The sequence below is a fragment of the Haemaphysalis longicornis genome, unplaced genomic scaffold (assembly GCF_048455015.1).
Source record: "Haemaphysalis longicornis isolate Haplotype H1 unplaced genomic scaffold, Haemaphysalis longicornis Haplotype H1 scaffold_3, whole genome shotgun sequence".
Classification (NCBI taxonomy): Eukaryota; Metazoa; Arthropoda; class Arachnida; order Ixodida; family Ixodidae; genus Haemaphysalis; species Haemaphysalis longicornis.
In genome coordinates, this window is record NW_027526335.1 from 117,551,715 (window position 1) to 117,578,466 (window position 26,752).

General features: G+C 45.9%; 1 long non-coding RNA gene across 1 annotated transcript; it reads right to left on the reverse strand.

Moving 5' to 3' along the window:
- Positions 1-319: 319 nt before the first annotated feature.
- LOC144173395 (uncharacterized) lies at positions 320-10,474 on the reverse strand. Its single transcript, XR_013323251.1, has 3 exons — positions 10,349-10,474; positions 9,806-9,953; positions 320-653 (listed from the first exon to the last, which is right to left on the reverse strand). It is a non-coding gene; the product is annotated as an uncharacterized LOC144173395 (long non-coding RNA).
- Positions 10,475-26,752: the final 16,278 nt, after the last annotated feature.

Here is a 26,752-nt window from a genome sequence, read left to right on the forward strand (position 1 = left end):
CATGCGGAAACGCTTGAGTGTGTGCATAACAGTTCCAACTTGGCCATATTTCAAGCGTGGCAACGCCATCATTCTTGCGCGGAAGCATAATGTTTTGCAGTAGCAGGAGCAGTACTCGCACAAAAATTTCTTCAGGGGCTGTGGCGCTTTCAGATAAGCTGTGCCCCCCTCTTGTAGCACCGTCCTCAAAGTGGCTTGCCAGCCCTACGAGTGGCCAAGTTGGGTATACAACAGTTGACCCCGGTCAAGGCCGGCAATGAGAACCATACATGTAGTTATCTTCAGGATATCTTTTTGAGCCACGCTCTCGTACCAGAGCGATAGGAACCAAAATAAAAAATGCTTTGGCCATGTCGCTGCTGGCCATGTCGCACGCAAAGAAAAAAGTTTAGCAGTGTTAATAATTCTTTGCAAAACTATTCTTTTTGCACTTTGGCAGGGCATGAGCAACAAAATCACTGAATCACTCCACAGCAATCACTTTCTTCTTGCTCCGCAAGTGTCCTGGCTCTAACACGCAGCTCAAACAGATGAGGCACCCTACTCCGCTGACCATGAACAGAAGTTGGGCTCCAGCAACATAACACCTGTGGTGCCAAGTTTATACCAAGTTTGTTGCGTCCTGGCTTTCGGCTCCCTGGGAGTAACAGGTCCTGGCAAAAAATGGGCAGTAACAGTTAGACAAATGATTGCAAGGAGAAAAAAATCAATTTCTCCTTTTACAGGATCACATGGCACAATGAAATTTCACATATATGCATGAGCAAACACACACGCACTCCTTAAAGGAGGCTCCATGTCAATGAGGCATGGGTACAACACTGCCCTTTTGGAAGGGGCAATATTATGCTCTTCATCTTGCTGGATGACGTGGCCAGCATGCCAAAGATGGCAAGACCGAGAGAGGGAAGGATGATGCAGAAAGGAGACATCGGCGTTCCCTCGTTCGTAACTGTCACACATAAGAAGCTGCATGACGCTTCCATGACTTTCTTACAGTAGTGAGGACCACATGTGCTTCTTTTAAGCACAGTCGTGATCCCACTCATCATTCCCGACCCTCTCATTAGTGGGGTGCAGCTCCTCCCCCGAGTTAGTGATGGCTGTGACAGTGTGTAGTGATGCAAGTAGTACAGATAAATTTTAGTATACGTTTGCTAGGTGCCCTACCTTATTTAATTGCATCTGTCATTTTGTCAACCTGTGAAGTCTGCCGAAATATGCGTGCAAGAAAGAAAAAAAGAAAGAGCGTAACATAGTTATACCACACGGAAAACAGCACAGTAGAAGCAAAGGATGGGGTGAGGAAGGGACAAGAGTTAACTTTTGATAAATGCGTTACTGTAGGACCGGCATGTATAAACACATCTGGCTTGTAATAAGAGAGAAAGAGAGAAAAACATCAAAACGAAAAACTGTTGGAAAGCAAAGCTTTAAACGACAGCCACAACAATTGCCCATGGGAAATCCCTTGAATTCTTCTCACACGTGGCTCTACAACGAGTGAAACCAGAGATTCTGCCAGCCGTTACTTGAAATCCGCGGGGGCGGCGTCCTGAACGCTGCAGCGTCGGCCACGGCCTGGCTAGAGTGGTGGACGCTGCCGCCATAGCCTGCCCGTGCGTCGGCATAAAGAAAACGGAGAGGAGCGTCTTCCAAAGGGTGAGACAGCAGAACCTAGCCATCCTGATGTGCTAGCTTGGGGCTACACCACTGCGTGACACAAGCGCAGACACCGAAACAATTTGGCATGTGAGCTTAGTGATTCCCCTTTATACCGATTTGAAGTTTAGTAAGTTTGAGAATTGCAAGAAAGCTGAGGGAACTTTTATAATCACTATTTATCAGGACCAGTTGCTACTTTTGCCTTTTGTAATATTTCTTAAAACACAACCGAATTGGTATTCATCAATTTGAAAAATGGAGCACCATTCGTGGCAAGTAGTGTGCAAAAAGTAGCATTTCTCTAGTGGCCAGATGTCTGTATGTGGTTTGTACGTTTTGTTTTCCCGTCCTGCAAACCACGTGGCGGTTTTCGTCTCTCATATTTTGCTGTTTGTTTTTGTTTCCTTTTCTCCTCTTACGAGCCAGATGTGTTTATATGCGCTGGTCCTGCAATAAAGAATTTGCTGAAACTTTGCACTTGTCCCGTCCTCGACTTGTGTTTTTACTGCACTATGTTTCTCGTGTGAGTATGAACCAACATGCCCAAACATTTTCTCTTCTACCCTCCAATAGTTTCAAAGAAACAGGCCATCCAATTCAGCTGATATTGTGTTCATCATCACGCTTTTAGAACTTGATTGATTGATTGTAGGGTTTAATGCGCCGACGCAACGCAGGTGATGAGGCACACCATAGTGGAGGGCTCCGGATAAGTTTTGACCACTTGGGGATCTTTAACATGCGCCGCAACCTCATACACACGGGCGATTTTCCTTTCCGCCTCGATTAGAAAAGCGGCCGCCGTGGCCGGGAACCGAACCCGCGACCTCGTGTTCAGCAGCACAACGCCTTAGCCACACGCTTTAGAACTTCACAGCATAAACAATGCCAAGGTCATCATGCACTGTCGAACCCAGAATAGTGGCTGTACTAGTGACACAGAACAACATAAGTAACAGTCACTAAGCAGTGCTTAGTGTCGGTTCAAGCACTACCACATCAATTGACATTAGGTAAACAAATTTTTTTCATCTAGAATGCATTGCATTCTGTAAGCATATATGCTCGTGTATGCATATATGTGTGCCCGCATATTTTGTATACATACGTACTAGTAGCATAGGCAAGATGCATAAACTTGTGTATAGCTTCTTAGCCAACACCTTTTGGCCTTGGCCACTACAACACCAGCCAGATTAAATTGTGGTGGAGGAACTCCTGACGTTTGTACTGTGGATCCGGGCAAATTTTGATACAGTCAGGCACACATCCAATTTCTGATAAAATGTGGCACTCCCCAGCATTCAGATGAGCGACAGTGGGCCCACAGTACTGGATGCATTGCATGGACATTAGAACGTAACGACACCCTGCAGTGTATGGGGATATTATTCCAGCTTACTCTATTGTGGGGTAATATTTGATAGCTGAAGCAAAAAGCACCATAATTGTTTGGCCATCGAAGTCAAACAACGTGTAAGCAAGGTGCTCACTGCATGTTCCAAAACATGCAAACGTCTATTGCAATCTCGTCCTGTCTATTATGTTCGGTTATTATGCACGCTTTCAGTGTTTAATCAACTTCTAATTTTCACTACGCATTCTCATTGAACGTCCGCAATACCCACAGCTGCGCCACCGATGTGTGCAACATTTGTGAGCGTCGCCCTTGCCTTACCGCGGAAAAATTTACCCGTAAATTTCAACCTCAAAAAAATCAGATTTCATCACATTTAAATGTTTTCAAAAGAATGTTCGATAACTGACTGATTCGCACTCTCTCACTCGCAAGACATCCAATCGTCATCGCATCGTCACAAGTTCTCGAAGCGAAGATCGGCAAATCGTAACGGTCATTCTTCGCGGTTTTCAACGATATCGGTGCAACCAGGCAGGTTTCATTCACGGAAAATCATGCCTGAACATCAAAGGAGTACTATCAAAACAACGGCGCAGCCGCAAGCAATGAAGCAACCAAGTTACAGCCACGGGACGTGCAACGCCGGTAAGCAGGTCGGCCGATTCCACTGGTATTTGTACTATACACAGCTTAACAGTAGAGAATCGCTAGGCTTCGAAGCTATTTGGGCTTCGGGTGCGTCACTTAAGCTCGAAAACCTCGTAATATAGACCGTAAATTATTATTAAGCGGTATTTGAGTTCGATAACTCACTTGCCGTAAACAGACATGGGCGCCGCCATCTTGTAAGTTTGTTTACATCAATGTTACCAGACGAGCATCGACATTTCGCTAAATTAAGAGGCCACTTACAATTATTGCGATTTTGGGTACTCGTTAAGCTTAAAACAAAGCCAAAGTAGCCTGGTATTCATCCACAAATTGTATCCCCATAATAGATTGGCAGAAAATTTTAGTGCATACAAGGTATTTTTATTTAGTTATGCTGTCTTTCAGTGGGTGAGCACGCTCACTGTCCTGTGTCGCGCTGCTTCTGCGGACCGTGTGGCTTGCTGCTAGAGTTGTCTTTCAAAAAAGTCCGGCATTTATTCGTTCTTTTCTGTGACCAGCCACAGTAACAGACATGTTTTCACTGTTTTTTCCATATGCTGCAAGCTGTGTTCAATTGGGTGTGTGTGGCACCTGAGGTAAGCCTCCACACATTTCTACATTCTCCAGATGTGTGAAATAGAACAAGCTGGCTTTTCCGCCAGATTCATGGCTCACACAAGAAAACTGGCGCTCAACTAAGAATAGCTTGTTCTGTTTGGTTTATTTCAGAAACAATGATTTCTTCTATGGTTTGAGCATTGTTGGACAAATACACTGGCACATTGGAGTCCAGCATGATGATACCATTGCCCACTGTGCGTATAAAGATAAAGTAGCATTTAAAAAGTTGGAATGCAAAATAAATGTTCTGAGCTCTGTCGGCAGTCCATGCGTGTTTTGTCCTCCATTGCAGTTTGTACAGCGTGATTTTGATATGATTGGTAGCAGAATATCTGACACTGAATTTGCTCACCACTGGCTGCTCTAGAAGAAATCGCAAACATGATAATACGTAACTAGTATACTGTGAACCTCTCTGAACACTGAGCTAGAAATAATTCTCAAAAGGAAAAAAAAGTAGTAAAGAAAGAAAGGGGAAAAAAAGGTTGCTCAAGATTACGAAACCCTCAATGCAAAATCGGAGCGCAGTGCAAACTGCAGTCTTCTCGGCGACGGCGCGTAGCTGCTGTGTCTCAGAACAGACCGTGTCATCAGTGAACACACGACAGCGGGCGCAACTCTGGTGTTTTATCACAGTGCCTCACTGCCGCCGAGCATGTCTCGCGCCGCCTCTGCTTACTGCCCTCCCCCTCACACTTTCACCATACTTTCCTCCTCCACCTTCCTGTGTCCTCTATCTCATTTATCTCTGATGCCCTCTTCTTCATTCGGTTACACCGAAGCCGACAGTGATGTGAACCTCCACCTTCCTGTTTGCTCTATCTCATTTATCTTTGGTGCCCTCTTTATTCGGTTACACCGAAGCCGACAGCGACGTGAAACCACAGAAGCGAAGTGGGCACTTAAGGGGTGCCCTCTAAATAAGAAATGGCAAGCAGATTGCCTTAGAAAGCTGTGTTGCAATGAAATTCCTTTTACACCTAACCTGTCCTAACCTTGTAGCTGAACAGTTGGCATTGTTCAATTTTCCCCAGTCAGGACAAGCATGATATACAGCTGTTTAACTCCAGCCCTTGTTCATTTTTGAAAAGTGTTTTTTCCGTTCTTTCCTTACTTTTTTTGCTGCTCCAGCAGCGCTGGGAGCCTGAGCATGCAAGAAAAAATGTTTATGTGTGTTTCACATGAAAAGTTGTATGGCCATGACACCTTTACCTTCCATTACAAATTTCCTGCTTCACTTTAACCGAAGCAATAGAATAATTAAGTGAAGCATCAGTTTTACATTTTAAAAAATGGGTAAAATAACCAAGTCCACCAAGGCAATAAATATTTTAAAGACAAAATGAAATGTCTATATATATGTTTTGTTAAAGGTGGGAAAATTAAAATTCTTCATGATTAGTGTTTGCTATTAATTCAATTTGCAACATTGTTTACTGTTTGAAGCATTTATAATTTACAAAAATTCCTTGGGGCACTTAGTCTGCTTACGTGGTTTTTAAATAACAAGCATTGTGGCTTCAGCTGACATTATATGCTTCCTGCACTTTGGTCTTGTCACTGTACTTGCCTGGTCTACCAAAGTTAGCTGGTGCAGAATCTAGCAGTACACCCGACGTCAACCACATTCCATACCAAGACACGGTGCTAGTAACTCCAATACCTTTGAGAAACATCACGTAAACTGATAGGTTCGCCTGGCGTGCTATTGAGGAACAATTATGTAGTCCCCCAACAGCTCCGACAAATACCAGGCAATCTGATGGCTCCAGATGGGAGGTTATTGAGCCACGCAGTCTTGTAAGAGCCACCAAGGACTTCCTCTCGTTTTTATGTTATTTCTCCTTTTAGCACACTTTTGTTCATAAGCCATGCTCCACGCGTACCTGATAAATATCAGGGCCATTCACTGCTTATAAGACTAAATATTTTGCCTCATGGAGCAGATAAGGCTTGCACCTCATTAATAATGATGATGATAACTGATAGTGGTATCCCTTTTGTAGCGGGGTGCTAACATGTCATCTTACCCAAAAAAAAACCCAACTAATATACCTGTGTTTTACACGCATTTAAAACTAGCTCGGCTCTGAGGGCAGGCACAAAAAAAAACTTATTAGGCACAGAATACTTTTCCTTTCTGTTACACGTGGTAGCTGTCCTAGGCACTATTCCCGTCTGCTTTTCATCCACCAGCATTCTATTAGAATATCTTCTCTTTGTCACCTCGACAGCCCTGAAGTTGACTTCCTCTGTGCTACCCTGAAACCCTGCAGCTTCTGGAAGCCAATTATTTCCCTCTAGGTTTGGATGGATACCCTCGCATTGAAACACTATGTGCCGCATAGTTTGTTTCTTTTCCGCAGACTGCGCATACCCCATCATTTTGTGTATACTTCCCTACAAAGCTCTTAGTTCGCAAGCAATCTGTCCTAGCCTCGAGAAGCAAAATGCTTTCCTTGGAATTATCGTAGAAATTTTCCTTTCTATTGTCCAATTTCTCAGCCCTGTACATTTCTAACGACGTTTTAGCACCCATTTCTTCTCTCCATTTATTCATTTCTATCTGCCTTGCCTCCTTTTGGTTGCTTTGGCTGTCTTAGCTGCTCCACTGTTGTTTCTGCATTTCATCTAGTCCTCCTTAACCACTGCGTGTCCACGCTTTTCATGTATATGTACCTGAAAACCTTAGCTGTCCACCTACGTCGATCCATTGCTCTCAGCCTCCTCTCAAAACATATTTCACTCTGAGCTTCTCGAACTGGAAATGCCACTCAGGCCATTCCTCTGTGCACTGCTTCGTTAGTTGTTTTTCCATGCGCTCCTAAGGGCAAACGGCCTACTGTTCTCTGGTTCACTTCAAGGTCTGATTTTAAGCTTATTAATACAGAAATAAAAGTTGGCTCTGCCGCACAACACGCAAACTTTCTAGCCTCGCTGCATGGCTTGTTTCTTGGGGTAGGTTTTTTAGCACGACACCAAAGCCATGCAAGAAAGCGTACCACCAAAGCCTTGCACAAAAGCGGAACTCTTGCAGCCAATGTTGGCTGAAGTGCAATGCTACCTGTGCAAAATTTATAATCTGGAAAGAACTTTCCCATCAATGTGGTGGTATGAGTAAGAAACCAAGAATTATTACTTGCTGAAATCCTTGCATTAAAGTAAAGGTCATATTAACCAGTAGTGTACCTTACCTCTTTTAAATCTGAAGTGCAATGCTACCTGTGCAAAATTTGTAATCTGGAAAGAACTTTCCCATCAATGTGGTGGTATGAGTAAGAAACCAAGAATTATTACTTGCTGAAATCCTTACATTAAAGTAAAGGTCATATTAACCAGTAGTGTACCTCACCTCTTTTAAATCCCTGGAGCAAGCCATTCAAATGCAGCCGACTCTTGATGATTTGAAGTCACCCAATTAGAATTTTCAGTTAATTAGAAGTGATGTTCAGGTCCCAGTAATTTTATATGCAATTCAGTAGAAGAAATTGCTTGATAACTCAAAGCTAAAATCCAATATATTGGTTAATTTGAAGTTACTTAGCATAAAAAAAAGAGAATGTGAGCAATTGAAAAAAACAAATGTGCGCGGATAACGCAATCTCACTGGTAGTAACCCACAACGGAGAAACTTGTAATGAATGCTTCATGTGAAGGAAGAGAAAGAGCTGCTCAGAAGAAGTTGGCCGAGGGTGGAACGTGAAAATTGCAGTTAAAAGCGGTGGGATAAAGAGAACAGAATTGGGGCTGCTGCGATTACGGCCATTTTGGACCTCTCGTCGCAACAAACAAAAAGTCAGAAAAATCAGATCGCGAATAACTTCACCGTATGAAATTTCAGACGTCATTATACACTGGCACAGCCAGGTAGATGGCAGTGCCACTGATGCTTTCGAATTATTGGACATTCCAAAAAAACTGGCCAGTGACCGTGTACAGCGCTCGGCGATTGAAACGCGATACTCGGAGCGCGTGGCTGCCGGTGCTTGTTGCGTTACAGGTGAGCGCTTGTGAAAGCGAGCTGACGCATTGTGGTAAACGGTGAGGGTGAGAGCATTTGTGACGCATGCTTAGTGCATCTGGGAGACAGCCCTTCAGTGTGTGGTTCTTGACGGCGCCATGGGGGTGCTACATGCCATGGCTTCAAAACGCTGCGCCTGCGTGCTGTGCCGGGTCACGATAACACATCGCGACAAATGTGCATTCAAATTCTTCATAATGCACGCAGTGCCCGCTCGCCCAGCTTCGCACGGCGCGGCGCAGCATGCAGGCACAGCGTTTTGAAGCCATCGCATGTAGCACCCTTATGGCGCCGCCAAGAACCACACACTGAAGGGCTGTCTCCCGGATGCCCTAAGCATGCGTCACGAACGCTCTCACCCTCATTGTATACCACAATACATCAGCTCGCTTTCTCAAGCGCTCACCTGTGGCGCAACAAGTACCGGCAGCTACGCGCTCAGAGTATCGCGTTTCAATTGCTGAGCACTGTACGTATAGATCGAAGTCAAACATTAGAATTAATTTTTCATCAAGGAATTCGGCATCACTACTCGTTTAAAAGCACCTTTTGTTACATAAAAACTTGCACACACCTATAAGGTTGCAATCAAGGAACGAGAGGCCTGAATAAAACGGAACACTCGGTGGATGAGTGTGAGAGGAAAACCTATGGGCAACACATGAATTTGGATAAAGCAGGATAGGAGAAATCGGAAATGGAGCAGACAGGCCTCTGTTCTGGAGTGTACACAATAGACTCAGGATGATGACTACGGCATGAGCAATGTGCACACACGAGAAGTATGGCCCCGGGGTCCGGGCCTGGGCTTGGGGGAGGGGGGCATGGAAAGGATTGTGCAGATGGCCGAGTGCTGTGAGAAAAATTCTCGTCGGGCGATGTGGGGCCGGTCAAGGAGTGCCCCGTGTCAGCAAAAACTAGCGATGGCTACCTATTCTTCGATTACCTGAGGCTCCTTTAATCTTAAAACCCCACTTGCATTGCTTGAGGAAATTTTTGCCGAAACGCAATTTTATTAGAAAATTGCAATAAATAACTGACTTCTAAAATGACCATGTACAGCAACCTCTGTAGTGCAGTCTTAGCGATAAAAAAAAGAAACAGCAGCTTTGAATGCACTCAACACCAATGTTTGGGCACCAAATGTGAGTGCATTAGGTGGGTGCACCACATGGTACGCAGTGTTTGTTCATTGTTAGCATCGAGTGTCTCCATTTCACTTTCCCCTGAACAGAATAAGTCGCGACATGTATCCTGTGGAATCCATTCCATCTTCTAACTCCTGCATGCGAGGGCTAGGAATTCTCAATTATGTTTCCTAAAAAAATTACAACATAAATTGTGGTGACAGGTGCAAATTGTACTTTTACACACACCCACACACGCACGCACGCTTATATAATCCTGCTTCTCAACAGGAATATACTTTCACTGCACTGTCCCTACGAAAGACAGACTGTGAAGCGCAGATTTTGCGAAATACTTACACCCGCAACGAGAACAGTGACGCCCTTAGCCCAAGGCATCGACAAGCAGTCTCTTGAGGTAGGTCTGTCTCTCTTTAGAAACAGCGCAGGTCACCCGTCGGCCACTCGTACACGTGCACCGGCTGTAGTGGAAATTTTCGACCAGCCCCTGTAATGGAAGCAGTGGGCGACGTCTCGATGACATACGATACCGAAATAAATACCTCCGAAACTGTGCCCGCTTTGCATTTGTGCATGCAACCCAGAACCCCTGTTCTGCTTACTGAGGCTGTGAACGTTCACCTCGGTGTAATCACTGTCACCAGTAGTAAGCATAGTGACACCATAGCTAGCAGATTCGAGCTCAGTTACGCATATGAGCCCGTAAGAAGAAGAAAAAATCACGACGCTATGCTTTCGGGTGCGCGTTCGCAAGGAGTATGGCACGTAGCATACCCACTTTAAAATGAGCCTACACTTCTACCACGAGCCCTTAAGCCAGCAACACCTTGTGTGTTTTCTTCGGGGTATAAAAAGCGCAATATCACATGACTAAACACTTACCTCCTGACGAGCTTGTCGCTACCACCGACGTAGACGGCCACAAAATCGAGCTCGCTAGGTCTCCGCCTTTGCGTCGTCGAAGCTGAATGTTTGAAGTTGAGGCGCAGACTGACGTGAGGCTCGGTAGCACCCTTGGAATGTCAGCTGGAATAACAGCTGCCCTTTCAAACCACAACAGCGTACAAGCCGTCCGTCCGTTCTGTTGAAACGGTGCCGCAAAAGCATGGACAGACGAACAAGAAACAAGAAATGCACAAGACAACGTCGTCAGCGTTGTCAGCATGGCCAAAGCCCCTCAATTTTTCACACCGAAGTTGGAGAGATTTTGAGGCCAAAAAGACAGCGTTGCCAACATAGTTGGGTGCGTTTAGGCCGATTTGGCGGCAGTTGTGGTCAGGTTTTAGTCGGATACATATAACTCCCGCAGGGAGCTAAGAGTTGCGCGACCACCCGCCATCTTGTTATCCGGATTGCTGCGGGAAAGCTGCCCGTTGCGCGTGTAGGAGCTGCGCCGCAGCGCTTCCGACGGCGGCCGACGCGCGGTGGGGGCGCTTCGGTCGGCGGCGCCTTACTACGCTGGTAGGGTGGCTAACGCTGTATTCCTGCGATGTCGCGCACGCTGCTGCTGCTGCTCCTGGGCGAGGCGCCGTGCTGCCCGCGTCGGCGGCTTTGGCGCCGCCGTAGCGGGGGCTTCTCTGCGCGGCATGGATAACCGGACTGGCGTCATCACGGCGGCGCGTAGAAAAGGGTCGCGCAACTCTTAGCTCCCTGCGGGAGCTATATAGAGGAACTCTACTTCGGTGCTTCCAGCAGCGCCAGCAGCCTTGACATCGGCGACAGTGTCGGCGTCCAAGGGCTTCACAGTGAGGGCAACGTCGTCGTCTACTGAGGCAATTTTCGAAGGGCACTCCTTTCACCACAACATCGGGAACGTCGGCGGGCTCTTCCCACAGTTCGCCGATGCTTCCATCTTGGTCCGGACTCGCTGACTGGGAGGGTTGATTCGTGAGTCAGTCGGGTCGTTAGCACCTGCGGAAAGTGCCAGGAGTCACGTCACTCCATGGGAGGATCAAAATCTCCATTGCAGCCAATCAACATCTCGATCGTCCCTCCGAGACAATGCATTTTGGCGGAAATTCTAGGAGCACCGAGTACGATATATCAGATGTGAACTTCCTTATAAGGAATATGTTTCGCGTGTATTTTCGTACCTGTTCTTTCTTTGTTCGATATATAGCATAATTCGCCCTATCCCGGTTTGTTGTAATCGGGTTTGACTGTATAAGCAGGTCCATTTAAAACTCCGGAAACCGTTGGCACTAGTGTTACATGGGCCCATTATTTAGCGCAAAAAACTGCAGGTACATCTGAGGCAAACTACATGTAATTAAACGGTAGTCCAGGTGCACATTTAGTTAGGAATGCTCGTTGGCTTGTTGTTACGATTGTAAGCGAAAAATGTGGTGGCCGAATACAAAAACGGCGCTTTCAAAAGAATGCGGTCGAAATGGCGCAGATAGGCTCCAGCACGCGCGAGATGAAACGAAGCAAAGAAAGACCAGAAATGCCGCTCGGAATGTCCCAGGCATAACAAAAAACAGCAGATAAATAAAAGGATGCAAACTATCGCAGCCTGGACACTGCGAAGGCGGAAAGCTGAATTGCACTGAACAAATTTTTGTTCAATTCATCAAGAAAGTAGGGAGACAGGGAGGGTAAGAGTGTGAGGCGTGGTAGCAAAGAACGGAGAGCGGCGACACAGCCCCTATTGGGAATCGCTGCTCTGCACTTCCTACCGCTTTCACATTAAGTGGAAATTCTTTATTTCGTTTATTCCAATGCCGTCACTTTCAAGCCACTATATTGATGAAAGCCGTTCAATTTTCGGAAGCAAAACCTCTTTTTTTTACTAAAAGGACACTGACGGGATTTGTAAACATTGTGGAAATACTTGCGCAAATTGTAGTCGAGTACCTAGGCGATGTTTCGACCACTGTCAGTGGGTTTAGGCGCGTTTATTTAGTAGAAACATAAAAGCAAAAGTGCTTATCTTCTCTTTGCATTCTTACTGCCGATTTCCCACGACGTTTCGTATGACGCCTACTACTCAAGAAGGCTTGGCTTGACTGCGCTACTGAGCGGTTCGCCGACCATCCGCAGAGTCACTTGGCAAGCCGCCAGCAAGTCGTCGCAATTTTTTCGCTCAGTCGAAGCTACGCCACCACAGGATTTGTGCCTGAAATATATGCCTTTATTCTTTTAGTAGACTGTATCAATCTTAGTAAAGTCTATGATGTCAATGCATCTCCACACAAGTCCACATATGACGCTTCGCTGGCTCGTAGGTTAGGAAAAAAACTCTAAAGCAAATTAAAGTAGGAAGAAGAGTCAGCGAAGTTATTATAGACACTTGGGAGTTAAAATCTACCAGAAAGTCTATTATACAGCGTAAAACGACGGCGTTGAAAGTACGTTTTGCTATGGGTAAACTATCAAAGCGGTCAGTAGCACGGCCACACATTTACAATCGCTTTTCCTGCACAAGAAATGCAGTCGCTTCAGATAAGATATTTGTTATAATCGGGAGGATGTTCACTGCGCAAGCGTTATTAAAAAATAGTCATCTAAGCTTTTGGGCACAGTAAAATGGAAAAAAAAACAGTAAGCAGGCTTTTACTTTACACTTCCAAACCGAAGAGAGCTGCGGCGGAAAGCTTGGAAGCACTGGATATAGACCATTCCAACGAGGGCGCCGCCATCTTGCGTGCGCAGCCCCGTCTGGTAGCTGGCCGATTTGCTGGCTTGGGCGTTTGCTCCGCGGCGCATAGGCGCTAGCGGCGTCTCGGTGAATTTTTTGTTGTAGCGCGTTATACCTTCTTTTCCGTAATATACTTTAAATGGGAAAGTTGTTGCATAGGACCAGTTTAAGCGATCCGGCGTAAATTGGCGGCTTTTGGGGCCGCGGTGGAGCTGAAATTTGCCTCGAGATAGCGTGGTTCCTGCTGCGTAAACGATGCCGTGTCGCACATATGTTTGCAATATTTCGTCACATTTTTTTTTTGTTTGCGTGTGTGTGCCCGGGATCGCGTATAGCTGCTATTTTGATCGCTTTACTGCAAAAACTGATGTTTCTTAACACGATATAACCGGGATAAGCTCGGCGCTAATAGGCAACAAGCGGAAGCTCGCGTCAGTGTAACAGACTTCTGGCTTCATGTCCCTGCAGGGTAAAATACAGGTAGTTTTGGGGGAATTGAGTAAGTATTTGGCATATAATATAGTTTGTATTAAATTTCATCGATATATCAACACCTCACTCACAGCCGCCACTGCCGCCAACTATAAACAAAACTTCCTCTCTATAGAATTCCAAGCTGCTCTGCAGCACAATTTAGCCCAGCAACTAATGTACAAAATAAATACAATAGGCAACACGGCTCCTTGAGAGCGTCATATAATGACTTATTAAGCGTCCGCCGTTGGGTAACCAGACAACCGTACGCTTTTGCGTTGCTTTGATGTTGATGACAAGAGACATCCCATTTGTATAATACACTGAACTCTTGGCTGGGGTGAGTGAGTGAAGAACTTTATTTTCTCCGAGTCGGGGATGGGGGAAGAAGGGAGGCGGAATCCCCTTCAATAACCCACTCTCCTCTTCCCCTCAGATTGGCTGGAGAATAGGACATCTTAGGGACGTAGTAGTCACTGTGAAAATCCCCAAGGCCAGCCCATGTAATACTTGGAGCTGGGTATGCCGCAGTGTGACCGCAGCAACGGTGGAGATGGAGGTGATACCATCTGCGGCACAGGCAAGTTTCAGTGACCCATTTTAGCTTGGAAAGAAGGTAGAAGAATTTTCGGCCACTACTCCAAAGTAGATGTACAGAAAGAGCTCAGCAGAACAAAATTTCCAAAAATCTTAACGTGCGCAACTCACAAGCTGCTAGTCTGGCTCATTTACTCCCCGCACGGGGCACCTTGAGTAATCTTGGTGACGGTATTGGCGACACCGCGGACCCCGAGCCCCCATACTCATGCTGTATCCTACCGTGGCTAGGAGTTTTAAGGTGAAGGGTAGAAACCACAAACGGTGGCAGTCGGAGCCATGGTCAAGCTCCGGCGGATGGGCTCCATGTCTGTTTACCAGGCAGGGTACTCCGGGACCTCTCTCGGCATCAGGGTAAACCGAGCGAAGGAAGTACCCCCGTTCCCTGCTTTTTTTTCCATGCTGCATGGTTCTTTCAAAATTTTCTAAACCCACTGATCGGCCCCCCAAAAGGGGCCGCACCGAAGCGAACTTTCCCCCATTGCCTGCCCCATAGTTCCAAATACCTGGCAACTTTCCCCGGTTCTTGATCATCGCATCCGAAGACAGTACAAAGCCAGTGACATCTACATCCGTTTTCTTAATAGCTAAGTGCATTGAACATGTTGTAGGAAAACACTACAAAGCCAATAAACTGGCTTATGGAGGAATCCGTGTAGAAGTAAACAACCCGGCACAATCAAAAAAGCTCCTTGAACAAACCCTCATTGGCGACCTGAAAATCAAAGTCACTCCCCACCGAACGCTAAATACATCCCAAGGTGTCATATCCGAATCTGATCTCTACAATGAAACTGACTCTGACATCCTCGAGGGCCTGCGCGACCAGGGCGTCATTGCAGTAAGGAGGATCACTATGCGTCGAGAAAATCAGGAAATCCAAACCAAACATGTTGTCCTCACCTTTGACCGCAGTACCTTACCTGAATTTGTGAATGCAGGCTTTCTTCGTTGTACCGTCCGACCATATGTCTCCAACCCGCGTCGGTGCTTTAAGTGCCAATGTTATGGGCACAGTACTAACTGCCGCGGGGGTTTAACGTATGCAAAGTGCTCAGAGCACCACCACCCCAAAGAGAATTGCAACAGCACTTTGATCAAATGTCCCAACTGCGGTGGCCCGCACACAGCGTACTCAAGGACGTGTGAATCATACAAACTTGAGAACAAAATAATCAATCTTAAAGTCAATGAGAACATCTCTTACCTAGAAGCGCGTAAAAGGCTCAGCGCCTTTGCTTCTGCGAAGTATGCCGACGTAGCTCGCCGGGGGGCGGAGCGGCGTCTAGTCACTGCGGCCACCCAGTACTGCGAAGCAGACTTGGTGCCGCCCCAGCCCCCGAGGTGCTGCCTAAGGCAGCCCAACCAGCTGACACAACACCTGTGGCAACCGCAAGTGTTGCGCCGGCCACGAATGCCAGGAGTCACAGCCCTGCCGTCGATCCCCTTCCTCCGGCTACCAGAGCTCAGGTCGCGATGGATGTAGATGTGGCCGGTCCTTTGAGCACTTCTGCATCCAACACGAAACAAACTCTGGTAGGAGGGATTCCTTCCTCCACTTCGAACATATTCCGTGTCGGATAACGCAAGTACTCCATCTCGTCGCTGTCCCAGCACTGAGACGAGGACATGGAAATGACACCGTATCGGCCAGCGCCAAAGCCCGTGAAAGAACAGCGCTCCATGGCGGGGCGGGGAAAAAAGCCATCAGCCCCCTGTGTCACTGGCCCAAATCATACCTGAGTGTGGTAGGTGATACATCCATCCCTAGTCTTCACCAGCCAAAATCTTCTTTAAACATTTATGGTAGCACAAATAGTTATGCAGTAAAACTGTAGGGGATTAATTAAAAACCTTGATGATATTTATGAAATCCTACACAAAACTTAAACAACCGTCCTGTGTCTACAAGAGACTCACTTGAACCCTAAGCATACCAACTTCCTAAACCAATACTCAGTATTTAGAAGAGACAGAGACAGCTGCTCGCACTGCTCGGGTGGCGTGGCAATCGTTATGCGAAAAGCTGTCCCTTGTCAATCTATTCATTTGCGCACCGCCCTAGAAGCGGTTGCTGTTCGGACAACTATCTCCAACAAGTTAACAACAATTTTCTCACTGTACATTCCCCCCTGAATATCGTCTGTCAAGTTACGAATTTGAGTCCTTTATAGATCAACTGCCAGAACCATTTTTACCGTGACCTTAATGGGCACAGCCCACTATGGGAAACGCAACGCACAGCTTCCCGGGGCTGCTTGATGGAAAACTGTCTCTTGTCATTTGGAGCTTGTCTCTTTAACAAAAAGCAGCCGACATACTACAATACAGCACACCACACATATTCACACATTGATCTGGCTATAGGCTCCCCCGTTCTTTTTCTCTCCATCGAATGGGAGGTGGATACAAATCCCTACGGAAGCGACCACTTCCCAGTCACCCTCAGATATTTAGAAAAGTGCCCCTACAGTTACACTTCACATGCAAAGTTTAAAGAAGCTGGTGCCGACTGGGCAACGTTTAAAGAAATGTCGAAACTAACTTACACATCAATAACACACTTAGGTATTGATGAAGCGTGCTCCTTCATCACAGTACATATATTTAATGCTGCTAGCGTTTCTGTTCCCCAGACCTCCGGTACCACACCTAATCTTCAGAGGCCCTGGTGGAATGACGATTGCAAGAAGGTCAGAAATGCTCAGGATAAGGCCTGGGGGGGTCCTCCGCAGGTACCCTACTACAGAAAACCTAATTTCCTTCAAGCGCGCAGAAGCCATGGGACGGCGAATCCGACGTCAGGCAAAAACAGATAGTTGCAGGTCTTTTCTATCATCAATAAATTCCTATACAGATGCGCGCAAAGTTTGGAGCAGGATACGGTAACTGCAGGGGCAGAAAACATATGTTACACCTCTTGTCAGCACCACTGGCGATACACTTGAAGACCAAGCAAATATTCTGGGACAACACTTTTAACATATTTCCAACTCCTCCCACTACACCGAGACATTCCGGTGATACAAAGAATCTGTTGAAAGAAAGCCTATTCGTGACAACAAGAAATCTAATGACGGGTTAACTAATTTTTCGCTGCAGGAACTTATGGTAGCCCTCAACACATGCCGTGCTTCGGCGCCAGGAGTTGATAAAATAACATACACAATGATTCAGCACCTGAACATAGATACCCTCAATACTCTTCTCTTCTTGTACAACAAGATATGGTGTGCTGGGTACTTTCCTCATGCTTGGAAAGAGGCAATTGTGTAAGCTATATTGAAAGAGGGAAAAGATGCCTCTTCTGTGACAAGCTATCGCCCTATTGCTTTGACAAGCTCCTTGAGCAAGCTCTTTGAAAAGATGATCAATAGACGGCTTATCTATTTCTTGGAATATCATGGGGTCCTTGATAGCTGCCAGGCAGGCTTTCGCTTGGACAGGTCAACAACTGACATTCTTATAGCTGTTGAATCTTATGTTAAAGATGCTTTTGCTCATAAACAATACTGTATATCTGTATTTTTTGACATTGAAAAGGCCTATGACACCGCTAGGCGGTATGGCTCGTCCATGACCTTAAATCTGCCGGCATTTGTGGAAACATGTTAAACACTGGAAAGCTACTTATCAGATAGAACATTCCGGGTACGAATTGGTGCAGCATTTTCCAGGACCTATACACAAGAAAATGGTGTTCCCCAGGGTGGAGTACTCAGCTGCACACTTTTCATTGTAAAAATGAACACGTTAGGGAGAGAACTGCCACCCACTATTTTTTATTCAATCTATGTACACAATGTTCACATCAGCTTCAGGTCATGCAACTCCTCTATCTGTGAACGGCAGATCCAAGTTGCTGTGAACAGACTAGCCAAGGGGGCAGACAAAAATGGTTTCATCCTAGAGCCGCAGAAAAGCACTTGTGTTCTCTTTTCCAGGAAGCGTGGGATCCATCTGCAACCGACCATACAACTTAAAGGAGTTGGCATACCCATAAAAAGAGAACACAAGTTTCTTTGAGTAGTTTTAGATGATAAGCTTACATTCATGCCACATATTAAACAACTTAAAATGAAATGCATGAAAACTATGAACATCTTAAAAGTCCTTTCTCGCCAGTCATACGGTGCAGATACAGCATGCCTTTTACGTGTTTTTAACATTCTTGTCAGGTCCCGTATGGACTACGGAAGTGTAGTGTATGGGTCTGCCTCAAAAACAGCTCTAAAAATCCTAGACGCAGTGCTGCACTCGGGCTCCGCCTGGCGTCCGGGGCTTTCCGGACGAGTCCTATTGAAAGCCTGTATGTCGAAACTGATCAGTGGTGCTTAGAGCACCAGCGTACATACATGGCACTTTTGTACTGAGTAAGGGCGACATCCTTAACTAGTCATCCGCTAAATGCTATTCTTGAAAACAAATCGTCCGAAAGGCTGTTTTTGAGCCGTCCGTCGCTTCCTCTGCCTTTCTCTCTCCGAGTGAAGGTGGAAGCAGAGGAACTTGGGGTTATTTTATCTGAATCTTACAAAACCGACTCCGTTGAGTTCATGCCACCTTGCAAACTGCGCCCTGTCACCTGTGACATGTTGTTCAAGGAAATTTACAAAAAACTTTCACCCACAGAACTCATCCGACAACACTTCCTGCACTTGCAAAACAAATACCCGTACACGGCTTTTTACACAGATGCCTCCAAAACTGCAACTGCTGTGGCATGTGCTGCACACGGTCCCAACTTTGCCAGCACAAGGACACTAAATAGAAAGACAAGTATATTTACGGCTGAGGCACATGCTATATTAATTACGCTAGAACACATAATACACTCTTAGACAAAAAGGACTAAAATATGGACTAAAATACAGCCATTAGTCTTCGCGGGCGACCGTTCATCTTCAAGGGGAGTATCTGCAGCAGAGAACGTGCCGTGTGCATAAATGCGGAATAACTGTTCGTCCCCGCCGATCTATAAGGGGTAACAGGAAGACGAAACGCATGCAGTTAGTCTCTTTGCTGCGTCGTTAATCCTCAAATGGCGTCGTCGTTGCCCTTTTGCGCTTATGTCTGCGAACAGTTTTACATTTCCAAAACACAAGCCATTGCAGTCAGTGGGTCCTTTAGATGGTGCCACGGGAGAAAATATTGATGTTAATTATAAGAAAATCGCCAAGGGTTAGTATAGCGGCGGGTAATGGCAAGGAGCGGCGAAGCGCGATTGCCAGACGCTTCTCGGTGAGGTTATGTTGATCCGCTGTGTTTCATACGATTCATGCGAGGTAATAGCGTCCTATGAAAGATTTCAAGCGCGTCAACAGTCACAAAAATTATTGACAATAGCAAATGTTGATTCCTAAGCGTAATGAATATGTATATGTTTAACAGACGAGAAAAAACGCAGTAGCTGCTGATGACAACTGCAAAATAAAAATGCTCGCTACAAGTAAGCGTCTCGAAGTAATCTTTTGCACTCGGTACATAATTTCCTTGTGCACCAAAGCCATGATAATGCTGCAACTGCTGTAAAACCCGGTTGCATTTCCCAGTTGCAATCGTCTAGCGACGCGAACTTGAAGAATTCAGGCTAAGGAACACCGAATTTGGTTTCGCCGATGCAGGAAAATATGGTCAATTTTCCTATTCTGACAATCACACAGGCGACCGCTTTCACACACGATACCTAGAGTACTTAACATATGTATCGAACACTAAGAAAACACTTAGCTTGCGCTAATTTGTGCGGAAACACACGAGTCGTCCGATCGCCCAGCTACCTATGTCAACTAGGCGACGACGAGTTTATTGTTATTTACGAGAAAAAACTATGGTTGTGAGGCTCTACTTCCAATCGAACTGAGCAATGTTCCCTAAACCTAGCAAAGCGCTAAGCGCAAGGCGCAAAACGCGGTCACGTTCGCTTGCACGGATAGAAATTCGGGTACCAGTTGCAATGGATCTGTTGCGTTATGCACAGAACTACACGCTGTACACTTGAATATTATCTACCGCTGCTATTACCCGGCGGTGTGGCCCAGCGGATCGCGCGTCGGGTTCCTTGTGTATATTTCCGGGCGTCGGGGTTTCGATCCCTGTCGGAGCTTTTTTTCTTTTTTCAGCACTCTCAGCAGTTCGTCTCAGGGGAGTATCGGAACAGACCATCCGGGGTGGGGGACTAACCGTTCATCCCCTCGCAGTTAGTCCTCAAAGGGACTAATGATTGTGGCAGAGGCAGTTAGTCCCCCAAAAGACAAACTGTTAGTCCTTTTTGCCTAAGAGTGTACAAACACACAACAATACATTATGTACACAGATTTATTCAGGGTTGCGACAGCATTGCATTATGGAAAACCAAGTAGTAACATTGTGCTGAACAGGTTAGTTAAAAGGTAATGGCAGCCTACGCTTTAAAACAGGTTATAGTCGTGTGTTAGGTGCCTGGACACAGTGGCCTTCTTAGTAATGCACTCGCAGACCAGAGCGCCACAGTCGCAGCACTACGCTGTAGCGTCGACGTTGAGCAGCTTCCCTTTTTTGACTGGAAACCATTCATTCGAAAGGCAATCCGACAACGCTGGCAGCGACACTGGAACACTCAGACAGATAACAACCTCCACACTATAAAACCCCAATTAGGCAGCTACTACACAGAAAAGCACAACAGAACGGAAGTATACATGTGCAGAATACGAATAGGCCATACACACGCTACTCACTCGCACCTTCTGCAGGGAAAACCACCACCACAATGCGGCAGGTGTGGACATCGCCTATCCGTCACTTATGTCTTAGTTGAGTGTGGGTACTTCCACAAGGCAAGAAAAAACACTTCCGGGAACTCTACACTCACATGATCGTACTTCATCCCTCGATGTTTTTAGCTGATCAACCCTTAATTCCAAGTAAACGCCTTTTTGCTTACCTGGGAGACATTGGCTTTTTAAACCGCATATCATACCACGCGTAACCTCAGGGCCCCTCATAGTGGGAGGAAGCTATGAGTGTCTATTTATTCTTTACATTCTTACCTTGTCATTCCCATTTCCCCAATTTTATTGTTGTTTTAAATAAGGGGCTGTATACACCCCCACACTAACCTCCTTTAATATCGTCACATTTACAGCACCATTTTGCTAAAACATCATTCAAAATGATAAACCATTGCGTTGGCGCTCTTTGGCCGTCGTTGCCCTTGCGCCATAAAACAAACAGATACATACAGATAAATGACTCATTTATAAGAAGTGTTTCATTAAAATAATGCGTAAATTAGTGGTAAACCCGTCCGCGCGATGCCTACAAAGCGTAGTCAAGGCGAAGTAGCAGCCGCGCCAGGGCTGCCGTGATTGGCGCGCACACTCCAGAAAGGGGGAAAGGCGGTTCGCGCACCGCGACCGCTGAGTGCCAGAGTACGTTTCCTCCTCGCCCTATGGAACAGTCTATAGTGGGCCGAAATTAGTGAATACGAATCCCTGATGAGACCTCTTACTTAAGCTGATTGTTTTGTAGTTAGATATGGTTTTCTATACTGAATGTCGCTCTCCGGGACATTCACCATTTCGGCCGATAACAATTTGTGCGAGTGAGTTGGCAGGCGACATGCAAACTGAAACTAACGCGCTGGCGAGTTCTCGTTGGCGTGGCTTTCACATAAGCACCGACTGAATCAGTCCTGAATCCTGATCAGTCTTGATCAGTCAACTCTCCGCCTGGTGCGAAGACGCCTCTTACGACACTGAGACGACCTAGGCAAGTTCGAAGGTGGGGCCGAAGCGCAATGCCACTGACCTTTTCCGGTGACGCGGAAGGCGTACATCCACTGCTTACGCCTCGGCTAGTGCACGTGCCGAATATAACTGGTGCTGGACAGATTCTGGTGCGCATTTCACAGCCGACAACATAGTAGATGCGCGGTGTGCCCATTTCTGAGATATCCAGGATGCCCAATCAATAAAAATGTCGGGTGCCAAGCATATTGTTGCACGGAGCTGAAACCGACACTAGTATGAATTACAATCTTGTACATCCTACAATTACATTGCAACTCAAATACGCGTCCCTGCTGTTATTTGTTCCAGCCGTCGCTAAGGTAGCACGGTAGGTTTTCGTCTTTCACGCTTTGTAAATTAACTACTGCTTTATAAACCGCTTAAACGATAGAACTTGTCTTCAAATGAACCACTCTGTACATTGCAAGCACAAACAGAAGTTTGAAAAATTCGCATCAGCCCCTTACAGCGATACGTACCAGTACTTCCCATCTCAAACGACAAAACGTACTCGTTGTTTTAAGTGTGGTTTTCATAAACATGGAAAAGGCAATAAACATTTATACAAAAAGGCGGGGCGTACGGGTGCTGCTCTGGTCTGGCAGAGTTAACGAAAGTGTCTGAAAAACTACGGGTCTGCAATAATAACTGCGAAAATTTAATATTATAAACACAAGATACCCTTGTTCCTAACATCCTACCCCAAGACCTATTGCCGTGGTATAACTCCTCGCCCCAAGTGATTCGAACAAAATTTAGGTATGTCGTCGAGACGACATTTCTATTTATGTTATAGATTGCCCCACAGCATGTACCAGTTTATACTAAAAGAAATTGTCCTAACGCTTTCAATCTTGATGACCTCCAATGCTCATATATGCAACAATTTCCATAACTGACGATGACGAATGTATTGAATGTCTAGTGGGTAACCTCAAGAAACCCGCGTCTGCAATATCGGTTACTAATAATCCCAAAATATTGATAGTACCACATTTATTCGAAGTCTGATGATACCACACATACACTTGAAGGAGCTGTCGTCTGGAAAGTTGCCTAGGTACTGTAAATATTTAGTAAAACTAGCGGTAGTACCCGGTGGTTCCCGGGTGAGCCATTATAGTAAGGACTGCAATGGGTATAACACAAGTTCATTTATTTGTTTGTCGTCATATTAGGCTAGTTCATTAGGAAGTGGTACACACTCGGGAGCTGCTGCCTGCTGTCAGTACATAAGCTTCACCTGCAGCCGCGTGGTTGTAATGGGAAACAACTGGCACTCGTGTATTTTCTCCAACTCTGCCTAAACAAATTGCCCAAAGATGGTGCGCTCGAGCGAGTGAGTCAGTGAGTAAAAAAAGATTTATTGAGCCGGCGAAGTGGGAGTGATTTCCAATTTCAGACAGCCATGTGATAAGCGGGCAGCCATCGCTGTGGACGAAGTACTGTCAAGACATCCAGATCGCTGTTGGTCACCAGGTTCTCCCACAGCTCAAGGGTGCAAAAAGTGGATGGAACAAAAAAGAACCTTGGTTTGTTTGCACTCCTAATATGATTTGAGAGAGAGTGCCAGTTTGTAAACACAACTTGAATACGGCAGGCGATTGTGCTGGGAACACACGATGAAGACGACTGGGTGAGGGGTATTCTTCCTCATGGCAAGTACTACATCAGAAGATATGAACGATGATCATCGCTACAGTGTTATCATAAGTAACAAGGACTCCCTACGGGAGGCGCGAGGTTGCAGGAAGTCCCAGTACATGCCGATGGATACCCTTTTCCCTGTTTTCCGATACATGTTCTCTTTTACATTTATGATATACTAGCGGTGCCCAGGTGGGACATTATATTAAAAACTGCAATGGATAATACACGAGCTCGTTTATTTGTTTGTCGTCATGTTAGGCTACTTCACTGGGGTAGTGGTACCCACTTGGGAGATCCTGTCTGCTGTCAGTACATAAGCTACAACGGCAAGCGCGTCGTGGTAATGTGAAACGACTGGAACTCGTGTTTTACTCCAACTCTCGCTCAACAAATTGCATAAAACTGGCGGGCTCGAGCGGGTGAGTCAGTGAGTGAAAAAAGTTTTATTGAGCCTCCGATGTGGGAGTGATTCCCAATTTCAGAAAGCCATGTGATGAGCGGGCAGCCATCGCTGTCAAGGAAATATTGTCTGGATATCCAGATCGCTGTTGGTCACCAGGTTGTTCCACAGCTCAAGGGTGCAAAAGTGGATGGAAGAAGGTGGAGCTTTTCTTGCTTGCACTCTTAATATGATATAAGGGGAAGTGCAGGTTGTAAACACAACATCAATTCGGCAAGAGATTGCGCTGGGAACACACGATGGAGGCCGAATGGGTGAGAGGTATTCTTCCTCTTGGAAAGTGCGGCCTCAGAAGATATGAACGATGATCATCGGTACAGTTTTATAATAAGTAACATGGGATCCCTACGGGAAGTGCGGGGTGGCAGGAAGTCCCAACAGATGCCGAGGCCTGCCATTTTAAACTTTTATCTGTACATGTTCTCTTTTACATTTATGATATACTAGCTGTAGTACCCGGCGGTGTATATGTTATCCATTATATTAAGGAGTACAATGGGTATAACACAAAATCAATTATTTGTTAGTCGTCACATTAATCTAGTACATTAGGAAGTGGTACACACTCGGGAGCTCCTGCCTGCTGTTAGTACATGGGCTCCAACTGCTTGCACGTCGTGGTAATCTGAGACACCTGGCACTCCTGTTTTACTCCAACTGTCGCCAAACAAATTGCACAAAGATCGCGGGCTCGAGCGAGTAAGTCAGTGAGTGAAAAAGTTTTATTGAGCCGGGGAAGTTGGGGTGATTCTCAATTTAACAGAGGCATGTGATGAGCAGGTAGCCATCGCTGTGGAGGAAGAATTGTAAGGACACCCGGATCGATGTTGGTCACCTGGTTCTCTCACAGCTCAAGGGCGCAAAAAGTGATTGGAAGAAGGAGGACCTTGGTTAGCTTGCACTCCTTATATGATATGAGGGAGAGTGCCAGGTTGTAAACACAACTTGAATTCGGCAGGAGATTGCGCTGGGAACACACGATGGAGGCCGACTGGGTGGTGAGGGGTATTCTTCCTTGTGGGAAGTGCTACATCAGAAGATATGATCGATGATCATCGGTACAGTTTTATCATAAGTAACATGGGCGCCCTACGGGAGGCGCGGGGCTGCATAAAGTCCCAACAGATGCCGAGGGCTACCCTTTTCAATTTTGCCGGTACTTGTTCTCTTTTACATTTATGATATATGACACCGGCTCCTTCGGGAGACGCGGAGTGCCGAAGGTGTCAACAGATGGCGACCACTACGCGAAGGCGAGAAAACTCAAGTGAATTTTACGTCCAAAGGGATGCAGATTAAGAAATCTCGCTGGCCTTCTTATCCGCATATTTGTACAAAATCCTGAAATTTGTTTTTTTTACAAATAAATGAGCAGCATTTTCAAGAAAAAATTACCCCACCTTCCCGCGAGGGGAACCCTGTGGAGATGCGACGCATCTTGGGGGTTTACTTGGTGTTTCCATTGGGTTGATTCTCTAATTGCGTGAAACGTGTCAGGAACGCGTATGATGTATTCTTTATTTAACACGCCTCTTAACGTTAACGATGACGGCCTTGTGGTCGCTGAAGTGTACGGGTTGTGGATGGTGAAGTGACGGGACCACCGTGAAATTTGCAGCGAAGATCAAGTCTATGCACGTGCCCGAAATCGGAACGCCGGTGCTGGAACGACCGCGGCTATGACGCAACGTGGTGCGGCTATGACGCAACACAATCCAACACAATCCACTTTAATCCAATCCAATCGATATCCAATCCAATCCAAGCCAAGCCAAGCCAACCCAATCGAATCCAATCCTATGCCCCTCGCGAGATAGTGTTCGCTATCGGAGAGGAGAGGGGGTGAGCGGCGAAGAGCGCAGCTCGCGCGGCGAGGAGAATGAGGGAGGGGTGTGGACGGACAACAACAACGCCGTATGGAGGGACAAGGCGAGTGAATGAGATGCAGTCGCATCTAAAAACGGATGGGAGATATCAACTGGCTGTGCGGTTATTTAGAAATGTGTAATAACAGTGTTTTCCCGAAATCGCACTTGCCTCTGTTGAGAGGATGGCATTGGAAAATGTTGTAGAACAGTGTTTAGATACCTCAGTAAGTTGCCTATCTCAAAAGAATCACTTCAATATCTCAACTGACGATCGGTAAAAAAATTCATATCTGAAAAACTATTTTTTCGCTTTTCACTCTCCCCATGGTGGAATTTTTAAAATTTTCAGCAATATTGACCTCCAACACCGTGATCAGAATGTGCTCTTGAAATCTGTATCCGTTTCAAAGAGCAGTTTGGCTAGACGTGTACATAACCTGTAAGACCTTTTTTTCTCGTCAGCCGTGTCATTATTACAAAACAATTCGGCCCTTTTAGCGGCGCCGCAGGGCGAAATCCTCAAAAATGGTTCTGTGCATTTGAATGAGCGACATATGCTAGCAAAAACCACTTGGATAACTGAATCGGTAAAAGAATTATTTGAGAATCTTTAGGAACATCATTTTATTTCCAGAATGCGGAATCACCTCGCTAGTGTAGGTTAGTGAGAAATCCAAAAACTACTTTGTAGGTATTCATAAGGGCTACATATATCAGCATAAAGCGCTTCGATATGTATTGGCAACAGAAAAAATCACGATTTCGCGATACCACAATTTCGGCCTTTTCCCCGATTTAGGATTCAAGTCTCCGAAATACCAGCCTTAT